This window comes from Phyllostomus discolor, chromosome 4, assembly GCF_004126475.2.
Source record: "Phyllostomus discolor isolate MPI-MPIP mPhyDis1 chromosome 4, mPhyDis1.pri.v3, whole genome shotgun sequence".
In the NCBI taxonomy this organism is placed as follows: Eukaryota; Metazoa; Chordata; class Mammalia; order Chiroptera; family Phyllostomidae; genus Phyllostomus; species Phyllostomus discolor.
In genome coordinates, this window is record NC_040906.2 from 5,965,580 (window position 1) to 5,984,910 (window position 19,331).

Consider the following 19,331-nt stretch of genomic DNA (forward strand, 5'->3'; position numbering starts at 1 on the left):
TCTTATTTCTTTGGCTCACTCTTTGTTAGCCCAGCCATACATTTGAACTGTCTGAGGAAAGTATATGAAATAATAATTTCCTGGTCCCAGTGGCAGAGATTCTGATCAATTGATTTGGTAGGGCTTAGGCATTGGCATTCTCCCTAAATTGTAGAATGAGTAACTTGTGTATGAAAATCATCTGGAGACTGTTTAACAATTCTAGTGTCCAGGTGATAATGTAGAACGGTGAAATCAAACTTTTGTGTAGAGTGGGATTAAAGCAGTGTTATTTTCCAAAAGTCCTCAGGTGATTCCAGTACAGCCTAAATTGACCTTTAGCCTGAGCCAGTGTGGTTATTAATGCATGGGAATCTTATAAGGCATTGTTGAATTGGCCTGTAATATCTATCCTGGAAAACTTTGTTATTAACAGGAGTGAGAGTACTCTTCCTGGAACACTTGCCTTCTCCTCCTGACAGCCTCTTGGTTAGTGGCAGTATCACAGAACCCACTGGATTGCCATCTCTTATCAGTGTCCTGGGAACCATGCACATGTCCCAGAGAAGTCCAGCAGCTCCTTCAATTCTTCTAGGACACCACCCTAATGATAAAATGAATCCTAGGTCCTCTATACTCCAATTCTTCTTCCAGAAGGTCACACCCCTCTCCCTTCATCCAAATCCCCAGATGGCACCTGGCTGGCCTTTCACAGGAAACTGAGCTCTGCACACTACACTTGCAGTGCTTTTGTACCTTCAGTGGAATGACTTGGCCTCCTTCCCTTCAGGCAGCCTCAGCTTTTATCTCCACCCAGGGCAGAGAGGTCACAGACTAGTGTGATCCACTGGAAAGTGACCTGAGAAATGGTCATGTCACAGCCTGTCTCTTGAGTACTCTAGTGTCCCTGATCTCCAATAGTTATTTTTACATGGTGGATAATTGAATTTGAAACAATCCTTGAGCTCAGGGATATGATTTCAATATTATTTATGGTCATTGGGTATTTCTATGCACTGAGTAGCTGTATGTTGAATGAGTAAATAAATGAGTATGGTTTCACTTAGGAAAAGAGAACATCTATCTTTTTAGCAAATGTTAGCATATAATAAATGGTTGGTCTGGCTGATTATTTCAGATTACATGACAACAGTCAGAAGCTGTCACCAGAAAGTATGAGTGGACCTCATCTGATGACAGGAAGCTGTTGTGTGGTGCCAAAATTGACACTGAAGTTTCCAGGAACCAGGGGCTCCATCAACAAGAGAAGTTGTGGGAGATACAGAGGATCCACCAAGGAAGTAATACATCCTGAGATCTGCCAACCTGAGTCACTTTGGTTCTTGATGAAAAGACACAAAATATATGGAAAATTGAACCTGGTTGGTACAAAGTGTTGCACCCACATATAATGATAGAACCTATGGGTAGGAAGTTGCTAGCTCCTTCAGGTAATCCAGATAAGGTAACTCTAGGCACATGGAGAATGATAGAAACTTTACAGCAGTCACTGACTAGGTCCGATAGTAATTTCTCTTTACTAAACCCAGTGGGTGAAATGTTCCAATGTCTGAGTGTTTAAAAGACCCAGAACATCAGGTAGTGTAAAGGCCTGGGTCCCACATTCCCAGTGCTAGATGAAGTCCCAGTGGCCAGCTCTGTGTAAACTAATGTAGAATTCTGTGAATGTACCTGGGTAGGCCATTTCTACCTGTAGTGTAGAGAATGGCACCTTCCCCCACTTCTCAAGTTCTCATTCATCCCCAATGTTGTAAAAACTACCACTTTGTCCTGGATCTGCATTCATATTACATATGTGTTTGTTGCCTCCATAGCCTTCATCCACAGGAGAAATCAGTTTGCACAGACCCCGAGGTGGAGCTATAAGGAGGGCATCAAAGTAAACAATTTTCCAGGTCTGTCCCTCACTTAAGCTACATCTATCTCCCAAGGGTCCCTCTCCAACAGCACCATCCTCATGAAAAATTTGCCAGTATTTTCTGCTTCAGAAGGAATTTTGTTTGTGTGTATGTTTTATTGAAGGAGGAAAGAGTACACAAGTAATTAGAGAAGAAATACGCTCTTAGCTTCCTATCTCATGAAGTAGTATATGGTTTCATATATGTCCCAAGATAGATGATCCACTAGACAGGTTCATCTGGATGATGGGGAGCAAACTTTTTTTTAATTAAATTTCATTAAAGTTAGAAAATAGTAACCTTTATCAGAAAAATCTGGGATTGAGTCGAAGATAACCCTATGACCTTATTAAGGAAGGTTTTCATGTATTCCATAATCATGTTTGCTTTTACAACTTTAACAACTTTACAGCAGCTGCATTTATAGGTAACACTCAGCTAAGAGATCTGTTTTGATGGCTCCTTATCATCCCCATCTGAAATGGTTTACAATTCAAGATAACCTTGCATACAACCTAATGTTCAATGGAGCAACTCTGAAGGCATGCAAAATACATACATACATACATACATACATACATTACATACATACATGCACAGTACATAAATAAAGATACAGGAGAGGAGAAAAAGAAACAAAGTTATTATACAACTGAGAAACCATTACAAATGATGGAGTACATATAAAATCAGTTATGAATAAGAACTAATATAAAGTAATAATCACCGATTGTCTTGCTTTCACGTGTAATGGGAGGTGGACGGATATGTTTATCCTGAAAGAAAAAAGATCCAAGTTGATGCTTAGCCTGTGTTTAAGTTTTGTGAGTCTGGCATTCCCACCTCCTTATAAATATTTCTGCACAAATGTCCAACTGTCATCTCAAAGCCCAGGTGTCTAACTGAGGGGCCATCTCCCTCTCCTCACCTGTTCTTCTAGATCCATCCACAGAACCCAGAAATACATCTTTGGAAATTCTTTCCTTTCTTTTGTGCATTTTAAAATAACTTTTCAGAGGTTTTCCTTCACAATCTCTTAGGCACTTCTCACCCCCTCTCCATTCCCACCAGTGCCACTCACACCTGCCTGCTCACACCAGGGCTATTTAACTGAATGCACGTGCCCCACACCTACAGGGTGTCACACCCTCTGGACAATGTTGGGCACATAAAGGACAAACCCTATGGGGTTCTAGAGAAACAAAGGGAATGGGTGGAAGGATAAGAATAAGACAGTGTGAGAAGGGCCTCACTTGAGAGTTCAGGGGACCCAGGGAAGGAGTGACCAGGGATGGTCAGTCAGGGAACATTCAGACAGGAGTGACATGGGAGCTGAGCCTTGAAGGTTGACTATACGTTTCTTGGGCTGAAAGACAGTGAATTCAGTTCAAGTTCCCGCATTGTCTGAAATACTGTTTTAAATATGTCATTTCATAGCTCAGGAGACTCTGTGGTTCTGCACTGTCTATGTTACCAGTTTGCACTCTTTAACCTGACGTTAAATCCCTCTGCAAACAACTCCAATTGATGGATTATGCTGTATCACACACAATCCATCTACCTCAACTCATGGAGTCACGGTAACTGTGGTTCTGGTTTTATACTGCTCTTTCTCTGGAGTGTGTTCTGCCCAGTTGTGTGACTATACACAGTCTTCTTTCTTTTAGTGCCAAAAGTTGTCTGTAAGCACCTGGGTCAGAATGACCTCTCCTTCCTCCAAGTCCCTGCAGTCACCCTGACAGAGCCCCTTTGACAAATGGATGGGTTCTCTTGTACTGAGGTGTGAGTGTGGGGCACCTCTTCTTGTGAAAAGGATAAAGTCTTGGCCTCAAGGCTCCAGCCACAACTCAGCACATACTGGGTATTGAATACTGACCTCATCTTTGATGACAGCAAAGGAAGTCATACCTTCTGCCCCTGTTACTGAAATACCTTTATCAGCTTTTTTAGGGTTTTTTCCACCGCAGGTCAGGCTGGTCTTCCAGTTACATGATTGGTAGCCTCCTCTGACTTCAAATTCCCTGGGGGTGAACCAGTTTCCATCTTCAGTTCTTATGCACTTCCTTGTGGCTCCTGTAAGACCAGGGTATGTTGATCCCGACCCCTCTTTGTCCTCAGAGCTCAGAGGTTGGCCTCCCACCACTTTGGATCTGATGTCACCCATCTGGGATCAAGATCAATAGCAGGAGCATCTGGCCTCCCCTTCCATACTTCAGAACCTAGAATCCTAGCTTCTAAGTTCCCTCCAAGGAGATTTGCTGCTTTGAATTAAAATCTCAAGTGGGGGCCCTGCAGCTCACAATGGCACTAAGGCAACATCCATATCCTGTGTTACAACAGTTTTCTCTGAGTTTACTCTCATTGAGCAGATATTTTTCCATCCTTGAAATCATGGGTAGCTGATACTAAAATAATTGCAAAATATTAATCAGTAGAAAATTTAACTGATATGTAAAAGATTGTCATATACTTAACAACATTATCATTAGATAAAAGGAAATTAAACCACAATCAAATTCTACAGTCTAAGCACTAGGGTGGCCACTACAAAAAAGACTGACAATTGTAAGTGTTGGTGAGAATGCAGAGACATTGAAACCCTCAGATTTTGCTGATGAGAATTAAACTGGTGCAATACTTTGAAAAATAGTTTGTCTTTTTCTCAATAAGATAAACATAGAATTACCAGGTAATCCTCAATTCTACTCCACGGCATATACTAAAAATCATCTTAAAAATATATTCACAAAAAAACTTTACAGAAAATGGTATTATTCATGATAGCTAAAGAATGAGAAAACCCTAACTGAAGGCTAAACACAATATTGCATATCCATATTATGGCTCACAGATGACAATAAAGAGAATGACTTATAAAACATGCCACTGTACATGTGAACCTTGAAAACTTCATGCTAAGTGAAGGAACCAGTGACAGAAAGGCAGATGTTATGTGAGTTAATTGAGATAAAATGCTTATCTCAAATTTACAGGTCAGAACACTAGATTAATCATTGCTTAGGGTGGGCAATGAGCCTGGGTGGGAATGGCCACTGACAGCTGAGAGGCATAGGGTTTCCTTCAGTGGGGACAAAATGTTCTAAAATTAGATTGTGATGATGGGTTTATAATCTTGTGAATGAACAAAATAAAAAAAATCAGTGAAATCTACACTCTAAATGGTGAATTATACATATGTGAGTTATAGTCTCTGGGAGGTTGTTTAAAATTAATTATGATAAAACATTTATTCATATTAGTGTTCTCATAGCCATATTAAAATAATCTGAGCCCTGGCTGGTGTAGCTCAGTGGCTTGAGCACGGGCCTGTGAACCAAAGGGTGTTGGTTCTATTCTCAGTCAGGGCACATGCCTGGATTCCAGGCCAGGTTCCCAGTAGGGGACACATAAGAGGCAACCACACATTGAAGTTTCTCTCTCTCTCTCTTTCTCCTTCCCTTCCCTTCTCTGTAAAAATAATAGATAAAATCTTAGTAATCTGATATGAAGTTCAGCATATAGACAAAAAGCTTTAAGCTTTATAATGTTAAAATCACAAACACCTTATATTCATATATAAAAGAACTCTTCAAAGTCAGAGCAGGAGGCATGTTTGTAATTATTATCCATTTCTTAGGTGGAAAGTTTCAGGCTCAGGAAGGTCCCAGTCTTCACACTGTCACTCTCAGCAGGGCTGAGGCTGGGATCAGGTCTCCTGACTCTAAACTCTGTGATCTCCTCACTGCATCCAACACCCTGTCCTGGTGGTGATTACCCAGATGGGATACAGGATGTGAACATTGGAGGCTGAGGGCCTCTTCCCTGTTATATCTGATTCAAAGTAGGAAATGCAGTATTTTGAACCCTGAGACTGACACTCCTGCACTTCTCTTTGGTTCTTTGGGCATCCTCATGGGCACTTGCACATGAGGGTGAGCAGTTGATGCGCAGCACTGCTTACAGTGTAAAAATATCATCTTAGGGATCCTTCTTTTTTCTTTCAAGATACAATGGGGACTCAATTCCTTGAATGACAGGAAATTCACATGGGTCATTCCATTATTTCATGTGATTCCTTCACAGAGTGGTTTCAAATTAAAGTAAACCTGGAAACCTACCTCGTTCCAATTTTCTCTTAATTAACAGCCCCCTCATCTCCCCACAGGCCACAGGAAGTATTTCAGCACGAAAATTCACAGATGCATCTGGCTGCTGTCCTTGACCCTGAAAGAAAAGGTTTTTATCTGTCTCATTTCATAATTGCACACAGAGAACGTTCCTACCATGTAGTTACTGTTTCTACAAGTCATAGGGATACTAAGGAAACTGTATTCCACACATCTTCAGAGTCTCCAAGCCTTTCTTTCAGTGGCATTATTCATACATACCCACAGAACGTTTGCCTTGATTTCACCTCTCAACCCACCCCCCCACACTCAGAACTGCTTTAGCAGAGACACCAGGCATCAGGACACCTGTCTTAGGCTCCCATGCAGTCAGCCCCCTGAGTCTTATGTGACAGTGACACTGCTGTTCCTGGTAGAAGGGAGCTCTGCAACTGTGCTATTTCCCTGTAGTTAGGTCATTAGAGGACAAAGTCCCAGACTGTACCTGCATCTTCCTGTGTGAAAGGGAGCTCAGGAATCTCTAGGCAATCTATAAATTGCATGGGTGGTTAGACTAGTTGTAGTCTGACAATGGTGTGTCATCTATCAAAAGCTACACCCAATGCTCTGATCATCTAAGTCCATAGACTGAGATGACCTTGTCTTGTCTTGTCCACACACTTCTCTGTGAGGGCTCTTTGGTCCCTGAAGGCAGCTGCCCCCAAAGAAGGCAGAAAGGGATCAGCTTCTTCCTGCATTGTGCTCAGGACCAAAGTGAATGTGGGGATTAATGGTGTTACAGAGACCAACTGTGGAAAGTCCAGATTCTGCTCTGACCCTTGCTGGCATTCATGCCTCATACTTTCCCCAACCAGCCTGGAAGGTGGAGTCCTTGGAGTGCCCAGATGATTCAGGTTTAATTTCTTTCATGTGTTTTTTTTTTTTTTTGGAAATGCCTTTTCCATTTTATGTGTGACCCTTATGGATGAAAAATCTGAGTGAGAGCAGGAGATTATGGAAAGAACAATAAAGCTGGAGCCAGTGGAATAGTACACACAGGTTTTGTAACAGTGAAGGAAGAGCAAAGATCCAGGCACCTGAGGAGGAAACATCTAGGAAGGTAGGGGAGGTAAGGAGGCATTAATGATGTCTGTCATTCAGAGCTCCCTGAGTCCTCCTTAGAGAATGAAACCACCTGGTCCAGGCCTTTCACCACAGGGATGCTGAGTCTGCCACTGAGCATCCAAGGAAATGGGCTGGTGCCAGTATCTGAAATCCCATGCAGAATGTCTCTGGGCAATGTGCCCCACATAGATTCTTAGTCATTTGGTGAAGGGTTGTGAAAAGAACAAATGTGACCTGGATGGTGTCATAGACATAAGAGGCAAATTGGAGAGATGGTTCTTAGGTAGTGACTTTGCCCCACTAAAAACTAGAAACAATGAACAGAAGCAACAACTCATAAGACCTATAGCTGGCCAGTGGCCCAGACTGGAGATCATGCCTGTCCCCGCACCTCCCAGTGGATATATATTCACATCCTCACAGACCTCGACAGCGGTGAATACTTCCCTTTGAGGGCACTGTGTTCACTTGTCTCTCTCATAGAAACATGGTGACTTGCACCATAGGAGTGATGACGGGATCCTAAAGCACTTGCGGTAGAAGGGACTTGGTAAAAGCTGCAGGAAACAAGTGAATGGATTGGGACTCAGCACCCCTTGGTGGTGATATTAATCAGAGTGGCTGGTGGAGTGGTGTCCTCCTGGGAACACTGCCAGACTCAGCTATGTGGGGTGAGCTTACTGGGACGCAATTTTCTGTGGCATTTCCAGGTTCCTCAGGGTATCTTTTCAAGGAATTGTGATTAAGAAACTGTGTTGCAAGCTAATGTTAATGTTGTTACCTGATCAATATAAAATAGAGATCACCTCACCCCTGAGATATTTTAGGATAGTCCATTGTCCCTCCTCTCCCCAGGGGAGAGCTCCTTATGTTCCAGGGTGATGGTCATGTTCTGTATCTTCATAAAGATTGGACTTTACAAGAGAATACTTTAATCATAGCTCTTCGTATTTGTGCATCTTATTATAAATGATAAACTTTATGTCAAGAGACAAAGAAAAGCACTGCAAACAAATATTGCAGTCTAGTTAATACTCTGCATGCTGTAGGGATTGGAGAGAAATGTACTGGTGCCTGCAGATGGAAATGTTTCAAACCTGAGGGATGGATAGGGAAATGGATAGATGGACAGAAATGTGACAAAGCCAGAATAGTGAGTGTTAATTTTGCATTGATGGGAAAGTATTTTGATGTCTATGGTACAATATTTCAAGTTTTCAGTGGTCCTAAAATTTTCACAACTTGATAGTTGGAAAATAAGATTTTGGCAAAAAAAGAAGCTATTAAGCAAAAAATGACATTTAAACTACAAAAAAGAAATAATCACCCATGCACTAGATTCTGAACGACAACCAGTAACCATATTGGCATACTGAGGACATCTTTCTATTTAAAATTCTATCAAAGGCAACTTTGCACATACGACACTGGCAGGTTTGGCACATAGACAGCCACTACAATAGTAGGTATTAATTCGACTAGACACAAAGTAAAACCAAAGGAAAGAAACAATGATAAGGGTATAAAATGATGAAGAATTATTTTGCAGAAATATTGACTGCAAAATGATAATAGTTTCAAAATTTATAGTTGAAAGGAAGTAACAAGACATTAAACAACAATCATGGAGATTAAAAGTGTAGTTTGAGAATATTCATGCTGAGATCCTTGACATCTTTTGAGATTAGTGCATAGTTGGAGAGATTGCAGAAATTTTATCTCCAATTTCCACACCAGAAGAGACAAATGGTGGAATATGGAATTCTCTCTCAATCAATCAGGATGAGGGAAAAAAACCCCATAAAAACACCCAACAGAAATGGTTAACAAGAATATAGAATACATAAGTCCACATATATCAGGAATCTAATAATAATAAAATCATGTTAAAAGACCAGATTTATCAGAGAAGGTTGCAAGAGGCAGAGTGTCATTATGAGGCATAACATAAACTGCATAGGGGGACTTAAAGAAAAGGCAGTAAAAAAACATAAAACATAAAAGTTGATGTGACAATATTAGCACCCTGAGTAAAGATTTTAAAGTAAAAAGTATTTAGTATGATATAGAGGAACACTCTGTAATTATAAAAGAAGAAATCCACCTAAGTAATAACAGTCATGAATAGCCTCAAAGTATTTCCAGTAAAAAAACAGAACAAGGAGGAATTGTCAAATATACAGTCAACTCGGGGCATGTAATACATCCCTATATGACAGGATGGAATGCGTACAACCTAATTTCCTGTGCATCCAGGGGATTTAAACAACCAAGTTTGCTTCAGGAAGAGAATGTATATGGGGAGGAGCCAGATCACCAAAATAGTTCCAATGTGCATACTTTGAAAGGGACAGAAAACATTTATAAATATGGATCACACAATTAGATTCCAAAGAAACTTTCAATAGATTTTTAAGAGCTAAAAGAGTCAATTCTTCATACTGTATTCCAGCTGTGCATTTTTAATTCCTAATTTACTAACAGAACATGTGCCTTCTTGGAGATGCCATAGCCCAGACAAAATACCGTAGTCCATAACTTCACTAATAGCTGGCAGGGCCACCTGTTTCAGATTTGATGAGTGAGAGGTGGGAGGTGGGGAAGTCTAGGAAAGCTTCTCACAAAAGGGGCAGATCTCTGAAGGAAAGTGTATTTTGCTCTTCCCCATTTCTCCTTTGGATGACCTAGAGCATGTCTAGGTGGCTGCATTCAGCAGGCACCTTGGGCAATGATGTGATCTTCAAAGTGGCTAAACTGAAAGAAAGAAGAAGCTTCCGAATACACAGTGCCTAATATAGCTAAAACCATTTTGAAAAAGAGAAAGAAAATTATAGGTCTTAGTACATAAATTTAGGACTTATCATAAAGCTGTAGTAATCAAGAAAATAGAATATTGACCTAAAGATAGACACATAACAATATAGAACAGAAAAAGAAGTAGAGAAATACATCCTACTTGGATGGGCAAATGACTTTTGGCCATAAGCCAAAATGTCAAAGCAATTGGTTCAATGTAAAAGGATAATCTTCAGTAAATGGTACAAGGACAATGGAATATCTATATGCCATCCCCCAAAGACCTTACTTAATGTCATGTGCAAAAATTAAAGAACTTGAACTGGATATCAGATACTAATCTGATGGCTGTCAGAGGGGAGGGAGGACAAAGGGACTGGGTGAAAGAAGGGGAAGGGATTACCTAACGAGCACATATGCATAACACATAGACATGCACAACAGTGTGGTGATGGCCAGAGGGAGGGAGGATGGGCGCTGGGTGGCGGTGAATAAAGGCAGGAATTGGGAACATCTGTCATAGTGTTACAGAGCACAACAAGGGGGGCCTGGGACGATATACTGTTATTGAAAGAAGCCCCCGGGTCCGTTATGTCCGTTGCCCGAGGAAAGACGTCTCTCAATGCCAGAGATTTGTGAAAAGGAAAGGAAATGTTTATTTAATGCTATACAGACTTAAAGTAGTGACCTAATGTCTTCACTAAAATCCCAAAGTCCCTTAAAACACCTACAAACAGACACAGTCCTTCCTTCCTCCCCTCTTTGCCCAGTCTAGAGTACCATATCTCAGGAAAGGAAATAGAAGTCCATGGCTCAGGCAGTCCTCTGGTTCTTCCCAGTTAGTACTCCATCTCTACTGGGAGACCTCCCTGGGTTCCCGGCACCCTCAGCTGAGTCGCTGGGATCTCTGCTAAAACCAGGTGGTGGTTCCCCCTTCTAAAGCTGCGGGGGCTCCCCACTCTGGCAAAGGCACGTGGTCCTCAATCCCAGGGCCACGGGAGTCCCCACTCTGCCAGAGCCGCGTGGTTCTCTCCCTCAGGGCCGCGGGAGTCTTCACTCTGCTAAAGCTGTGTGGTTCTCTCTCTAATGGCTGCTGCATCTGGGTTTAAATCCCCACACCAATCTTCCTCTGCAACCCCATTTCCAACTCCTCCTACACGCGGCCTCACATGCTAGAACTCATACCCTTCCAGCTTTACTGGACTGCCATCATGAGTCTGGGCAGGTGTGGCCCCATGCCATGGAGCCAATCATCTCCAAGCTCCCAAGCAGGTGCTGTAACTGGGGGGACCTGCCCCCCCAGTTACACCTTGGTGGGGTAGTTACTTCCATTCCTCTGCCTCAGAGCATGGCCACAGCTATTTAACATATCTAAGCGACCAGCCAAAGGCTATAGATATGTTAAATGACCATGCCAGAGGTTAGCTGCAAGGCTGTTGCTATGCAAAACAGCTCTCAATGGCCGTGCTCCATTTGTCCCTTCCCCCAACCCACACCCACACCCAATTGAGGTGGGGGGGGTGAAGACATCCTAAAATCTAGACACCTTGAGTTCTGGACACCATTTTAAATGCCCATTTGGGGTCCCCCCTCTTGGCTGCACCCTGTAACAATAGTGTCAACAATAAAAAAGAATACAACAACAACAATAAAGTAAAAAAAAAAGAAACAGATTGCAGTTTCTGGGGATTGCACATGGACAGCTCTGTTTCTGTTGGTATAAAATTCTTAAGAACCAAATAGGTCACCCATATATGTCATGGGAATTTGCTCCATTAACAAAGGGCTCCTGCACAGATCCTCCCTACATAATCACATACCAATTTTTTGCTTCTGCTGAGATGGCTGAGGAAATCTGTAAATCACACACATAATCTCATCACAGAATTTTTCTGTGACTGAATACTCTGACTTTTCCTTACTTCTGAGGTTCCAGCAAATAGCCATTAAGCCACATTCTTGGTCATTCTGCAGAGCACACTTACCTGACAGTGAATTTCAGCTTTAGCATCTTTTGCAACCTAACTAAGCTAAGAATAATCCAAGTCATCAAGTCCTGATTCCTTTGTTTTCTTAAAAAACAGTTCTCCCTTCAGTTTATCTCTTTCCTCTCATATTTTGTTGTAAGCAGCAAAAAGAAAACTGCTGCATTCTTATCACCTAGAAATCTCTAGAAAGTTCTGCTTTCCACATATCTGCAGAACAGGGTTTCCCCATGCTTTCAGTCATTTTATAATAAGGATCTTTTTCTTCCAGTTCCCAAACATATGTTTTTCATTTCCTTCATACCCTCACCAGTCACACCAGTAACCTCCTTATTTGTGCTGTTCAGGATGATTTACAATTTCTCTGAGACAACATAGGTTTTCTTTCCCATATTCTTCTCTCCTTCTGAGTCCTCTCTAGGTCTTCAGCAGCCACATTTCTAAGAACAAATTCCTCAAGGCCATCTAGGCTTTTAAAAATCTTTCTACTTAAATTCTTCTAGCCACTGCTCACTGCACAAAGACACTGATGGATTTTTAGGATTGTTTTATAGCCATAAGGCACTTATAAGAGCCCAAGTCCGTATTATCTCTACATTTCTGTCATAACGATTTACTACAAATAATGGGTTAAAACAATGCAAACTTATCAGCTTACAATTAATGTCAATAAGAATTCTGGCAATGACTCACTGGGATAAAATCAGATTTTCATCAGACCTTCATTGCTTTCTGGGGTCTGTAGGGTATAATCTGCTTCCTTGATTTTTCCAGCTTCTTAAGGTCACGCACATTCCCTAGTCCCTCCTCCATCTGCAGAGCCAGAGGTATTGCACCACTCTGACTGTTCCTCCAGAGTCACTTCTTCCTCTCTCCACAGCCAAGAAAGGCTCTTCATTTTCTAAGGGCTACTGAGTATATTGGCATCACCCAGGTAATCCAGGAAAATCTCCCCCATTTCAAGGTCCCTAGTTTAATCACATTTGTAAAGTTCACTTGCCATTTGAGATCATGGATTACAGGTTCCAGGGATTAGGACATAGACATCTTTGAAGAGACATTATTCTGCCTAATACAATATTGTAAATAATAATGATGAAACTCTGGTGTTTAAAACTAATTTCTCACATTAAAAGTAAGTAAAGTTTTATTCACTCTTACTTCTTTTTTTCTTGGGGTTTTGTAAAGCAGAGTCGTTTCCAAGATCCCTGAAACCTAGAAAATAACAGATGGTGGTGAGAAAACAGAAATGAAGAAATAAAAGTTACTGGTCTTAGGATGGTTCATGCAGCAAAAGACCTTAGTACACGAGTATAAAGATGTCTGATTTCTTGAGAAATAAGTGTCTGGAATGGGCCCTGGGTTTTGTTTAATTTCTCAACATGACTTTGAAATATACCTTAAATGCTTCTGCACTTCAGCCTATGCAGGGATTGTAACAGGTATTCCATCCTGTCCAGGTGTTAATGTTTTTATGAGATGTCGATGCTCCCTTAGCTTGGTCCCCAAAAGGCAGGTTTATCAAGTATATTGGTGTCACCCAGTTATCCTTTTATTTGCATACAAATGCACTTGTGCTGCACTTGTACCATTGACCTTTTATACCAATCAGCAGCTCACCAAATGCATAATATTAGTGTACCATCTTAAATCCCAACAAATTACTATTTTTTATTTAAAGGAAAAAAAAACAGGAATACTTGAATAAAGCTGTTGTAACAAAGAAAGCTATTAGTTATCTTTGCTCTTAGGTTTTTTCTGATTGCCTATTCCCTAAATAGGTATATTTTAAATGTCCACAATGTTTGGAAGCAAAGGAAAACACAGCCAATATTCTATAACTAAAAGAGTGGTAAATCTATAAAGACACAGCAAAGAAAGAAAACTTTGGGCTGATATTGCTGATGAACATAGATGCTAAAATCCACAACAAAATACTGACAAACCACATCCAACAATACATTAAAAAGATCATAAACCATGACCAAGTCAGATTCATTCCAGGGATGCCAGGATGGTTCAATATTCACACATCAGTAAATGTAATACATCACATAAACAAAAGCAAAGACAAAAATCACATGATCATATCAAAAGATGCAGAAAAAGTATTTGATAAGGTACAGCACCCGTTCATGATAAAAAACACTCAGCAAAGTGGGAATAGAGGGAGCATTCCTCAACATAATAAAGGCCATCTATGAGAGACCTATAGCCAACATCATACACAAGGGGCAAAAATTGAAATCTTTTCCACTCAGATCAGGGACAAGACAAGGTTGTCCACTTTCACCAGTTCTATTCAATATAGTGTTGGAAGTTTTAGCCACAGTGATCAGACAAGAAAAAGAAATAAAAGTCATCCAAATCTGAAAGGAGGAAACAAAACTGTCATTGTTTGCAGGTGACATGATAGTGTACATAGAAAATCCTATAGACTCAGCCAGAAAACTGCTTGACATAATAAATGAATTTGGAAAACAGTGGGATACAAAGGCACTATCTAGAAATCAAAGGCATTTTTGTACAGCAACAATGAAACAGCAGAAGCAGAAATCAAGAAATCAATCCCACTTGAAATAGCAAAAAGAAAAATAAAATACCTAGGAATAAGCCTAACCAAAGAGGTAAAAGGTCTGTATTCAGAAAACTACATAACACTGAAAAAAGAAATCAAGGAAGACACAAACAAATGGAAGCATATACTGTATTCATGGATTGGAAGAATTAACATCATCAAAATGTCCATATTACCCAAAGCAATTTACACATTCAGTGCAATATCTATTAAAGTACCAATGGCTTATTTCACAGACATAGAACAAACACTTCAAAAATTTATATGGAGCCATAAATGAACCCGAATAGCTGCTGCAATTTTGAGAAAAAAGAACAAAGTAGGAGGGATCACAATACCTGATACTAAACTGTATTACAAGGCCAGTGTAATCAAAACAGCCTGGTACTGGCATAGAAATAGGCACATGGACCAATGGAACAGAACAGAGAGCCCAGAAATAAACTCAAGTCTCTATGGTCAATTAATATTTGACAAAAGTGGTAGCAACATAAAATGAAGTAAAAATAGCCTTTTCAAGAAATGGTGTTGGGAGAACTGGACAGCTATGTGCAAAAAAAAAAAAAAAAGAAACTCAAGCATCAAACTTACACCATACACAAAAATAAATTCAAGGTGGATAAAAGATTTAAATATAAACTGTGACACCATTAAAGTCCTAGAGGAAAACACAGGTAGGAAAATCTCAGCTATTTCACGCAGAAACATTTTTACTGACATGTCCCCTAGAGCAAGGGACATAAAGGAAAGAATAAACAAATTAGGTCTCATCAAAATAAAAAGCTTCTGCACTGCTAAAGAAAACAGTATTAAAATTAAAAGAGAACCAGCTGAATGGGAAAACATATTTGCCAGTGATACCTCAGACAAGGGTTTGATCTCCAAAATATATAAAGAACTTACACGACTCCACTCTAAGAAGACAAGCAACCCAATTAAAAAATGGGCAAAAGAGTTGAACAGACACTTCTCCAAGGAGGATGCACAGAGGATCCAGAGACACATGAAAAGATGCTCAATATCGCTAGCTATCAGAGAGATAAAAATTAAAGCCACAATAAGATACCACTTTACACCAGTTAGAATGGCCATCATAAATAACAAACAAGTGTTGGAGAGGTTGTGGAGAAAAGGGGACCCTAGTGCACTGTTGGTGGGACTGCAGACTGGTACAACCACTATGGAAAACAGTATGGAACTTCCTCAGAATACTAAAAATGGATCTACCTTTTGACCCAGCAATTCCACTGCTGGGATTATATCCTAAGAACCCTGAAACACCAATACAAAAGAACCTATGCACCCCAATGTTCATAGCAGCACAATTTACATTAGCCAAGTGCTGGAAGCAACCTAGGTGCTCATCAGTACATGAATGGATCAAAAAACTATGGTACATTTACATAATGGAATTCTCTGCAGCAGAAAGAAAGAAGGAGCTCCTACCCTTTGTGACACCATGGATGGAGCTGGAGAGCATTATGCTAAGTGAAGTAAGCCAGGCAGTGAGAGACAAATACCATATGATATCACCTTTAACAGGAATCTAAACAACAAAACAAACAAACAAGCAAAATATAGCCAAAGACACTGAAATAGAGAACAGGCTGACAGTGACCAGAGGAGAGAGGGGAGGGAATTTAGCGGAATTTCAGGGGGAAATGGGAAGTGTTTACAGAAATGAATATAAAGGACACATGGCCAAAAACTAGGGGGTTGAAAATGGTAGGTGGGGAAGGATGGGTGGGTGGGCTGGGATGGGAGTAAAGGACAGAAACTGGTACTTGAACAATAATTAAAATAAAATAAAATAGAAGAATGGTAAATTTTATGACTCTTCACATTGTTGAAGGATTTGGATTATAAAGCTGTGGTGATGATCATTTCTGTCTCTGTCTCATCTGAAGGAATGAGATTGCTACAAAACGAAGCAAAGACTCGCAACCCTTATCTCATAGGCAGAATCAAAAGTCTTGAAAACCAATAATTTTTTACAGGTTTATAGCAAAGTCACTTGGCAGGGAAGCTGGAATTAGCTGCCATGAGTCCATGTAAAATCTTTAACTTATCACACTTGGTTTGAATTCACACAATTTGTTGCAGAAACATTAATATATTTGAGAATAAGATTCTACCCCTGGCACTGTTGGGGTCTTTTGTAACATACAGGATATAAATCACAGTGCATTTCTAAAATAGTAAAACATTATTATTTTACATGTGGTTTCAGAGGTTTTGAATCAAGGTAACTCTCCCTGTGATTGTGTAAAGAGTCTGAGAACCTCATAGATACAGAGAGCAAACTGATGGCTGCCCAACAGTGAAATGGGGGAGCAACCATTATCTGGCCAAACTTTGAGGTTGTTATAAACATGAATAGATGTCCTTTTTGGCAAAGCCATGTTCAGACATCACTATATAGGCCAATGTCATGTTGGGGGTCATCTGTCAAAAGCTATAAATGGAACTTAATAGTCATAACCAAAAACTTTTCCTTGTGTCCATAACTAAAAAATAAATAGAGTCTATTGAAATATGAATAGGTTTGTGACAAAAGACTGTCCAGCTGTCCCTGTTCAGGACAGAACAGGTGCAGAGTGCGTGAACATCACTGTGTGATCCAGTACTTGGGGGATGACAGGTCTCTGAGCATGTACTAAGTAAGGAGGCACTGCTGTCCTGCCAGAGCCATTTTGTTAAGCCTGAACTTAAGTGATTTCTTTCTTCGCAGTTTTATTTACTTTCATTTGTTATTGAATTGGTTGGGGTGACATTGGTTAATAACATTATATAAGTTTCAGGTACATGATTCTATAATACATCATCTGTACATTGTGTTGTGCGTTCACCACCCCAAGCCATGTGTCCTCCCATCCCCATTCATCCTCCTTTATTCTCTTCTACATCTCCCCACCCTACTTCCGTCTGGTGATCACCATACTGTTTTATTTGTCTGTGTATGAGTTTTTTCTTTTCTTTTCTTTCCTCTTCTTTTTTTCTTCTTAAACCCTTTTTTCACCCAGCCCCTTTACCCCCTCCCATCTGACACCTGTCATTTTTTCCTCTGTGTCTATGAGTCTGTGTCTATTTTGTTTGCTAGTTAATTTTGTTCTTTGCAGTCTTCACAGTGGCCACATGAGAGCAAGACAGGACTGGGCTCCCGCATGTGAGGTGTGCTCGGAGGAACAGGAGCCCTGACCTCAGGCTCCTGCTGTCCTGGAGCCCAGCCATGGTGACCCTTACCCTCCTGGTCAGCACCACTTCTCACTGCAGAGCTCCCGGCTTCTGGGCGCTTCTCCTGTGCACTGAACCCCGAAGATGCTTCAGGACTTCTCACTGCCGTAGGAGCAAATGTGCCTTGAAGGTCTCAGTGTGTGACAAGGAACTCAGGAAAAAGTTGGGAAGCTCAGAAAACCCAGGGTAGCTTGTCCCTCCCTCAACCCCCATGATCTGTCTTTTGTATTCACGTGACCTGTAGGTCAGTACTTTATCATCTGTCCCCTGGGCCTGGGGTGGAGATATTTCTCTCTCACTGGACCCCTCTGCATTCTCTTGGCCCTCTGCATTCTGCACTGCATTCTCTTTCTTCCTTTCCATGTAGCTTTGTGGATTTGTGTTTGTGTCTGTAATTGTGTTCATTATTAGCTCTGCTTCTCTCCCAAGGTGGTCTTACAAATTTGGCATTGAAGGAGGCAGACCTGTAACTTGACTTCTCCCTAGGATGACTTTGTGAAATAGAGCCCCACCCCTCCCCTTAAATTCTACTTTGTTTGGGACATTGACATCTTTGTTTTTTGTTTTTCTTTTTGTCATAGCCACTAGTTTAATTAACATAAAAGTTAAAATGAGCTATCTTAAATTAAAACAAAATTGAACTTTACTATAAAAGATATAGCAAAGAATTAGAAGGAATTTTTGCAAAAAACACTGCTTATTTACAACCATGAAAAGTTGTTATTTGCTCTTACCTCTTTTGGAAGGTTTGTTTCCAGATGTAGATGGCTTTCTCAAGTTCATAGACTCTATAAAGTAAGAGGAAGGAAACAGTTATTTGTTAGCAACTGTCTTACATAATGTATGATAACTCACACAGCAGATAGGGTTTGTGATAATCTCGATTTTGAAATGAGCATTTTCCTCTTTCCTTGAGCTGAACCCAGTTCTGGTGCCCACAGTCGTAATACTGGGTCCTGCCAGACTCTCCCCTTTACTTCTATATGTGAATTTGTAAATGACCTCGAAACATTACCTCCAGTTTCCTCATCTCCAGTTTCCTCATCTGTAATACTGAAATAACCTAGTTACCCATCTCCCTGTTAAGGTATTTGTGAAAACAAAATGAACTAATATTCATAATAGCACTTTGAAAAATCAAAATGTAAGCCAATAGTTTAAGTATTATTTGGGTTTGAAAGGTAGTTGGACTGAGCCACTGTTTCCATCAGTACCTAAATAGCAGCACCAATGATTCTATGAAGACTTTCCAAGTTTTGTACCAATGAGAATATTGCTAAGAAATTATGAAATGCTATGCTCACTCTCTGTAGAATTTAAAACATATTGGTAGAGATGAAGTATATTTTTCAACTCTTTAGCAATACTTGATATGACAGTGTGTAGTCAGTGTGTAGTATAAAAGACTGCCATTTGCCAGTGTAGTTAGTGTATTATTGCTATGTTGTCATAATATCAATTGACTGGGCTCGTCCAGCTGAACAACAGTTCATAATGCCCCTTTTCTCTCTTTCATATTCCAATAGGGTTGAAGACATTAAATGCTCAAAGTGATGTTCTAGAAGTCATGGAATCAATGCATATGGAGAATGTCACAATAAGGTTCGTT

The 19,331-nt window shown here is 40.4% G+C and overlaps 1 protein-coding gene across 1 annotated transcript in view; it reads right to left on the bottom strand.

Moving 5' to 3' along the window:
• LOC114493818 (nuclear body protein SP140-like protein) overlaps positions 1-19,331 on the bottom strand; it is a 61,751-nt gene that overhangs the window by 5,908 nt on the left and 36,512 nt on the right. The gene's annotated exons all lie outside the window — the stretch shown is intronic.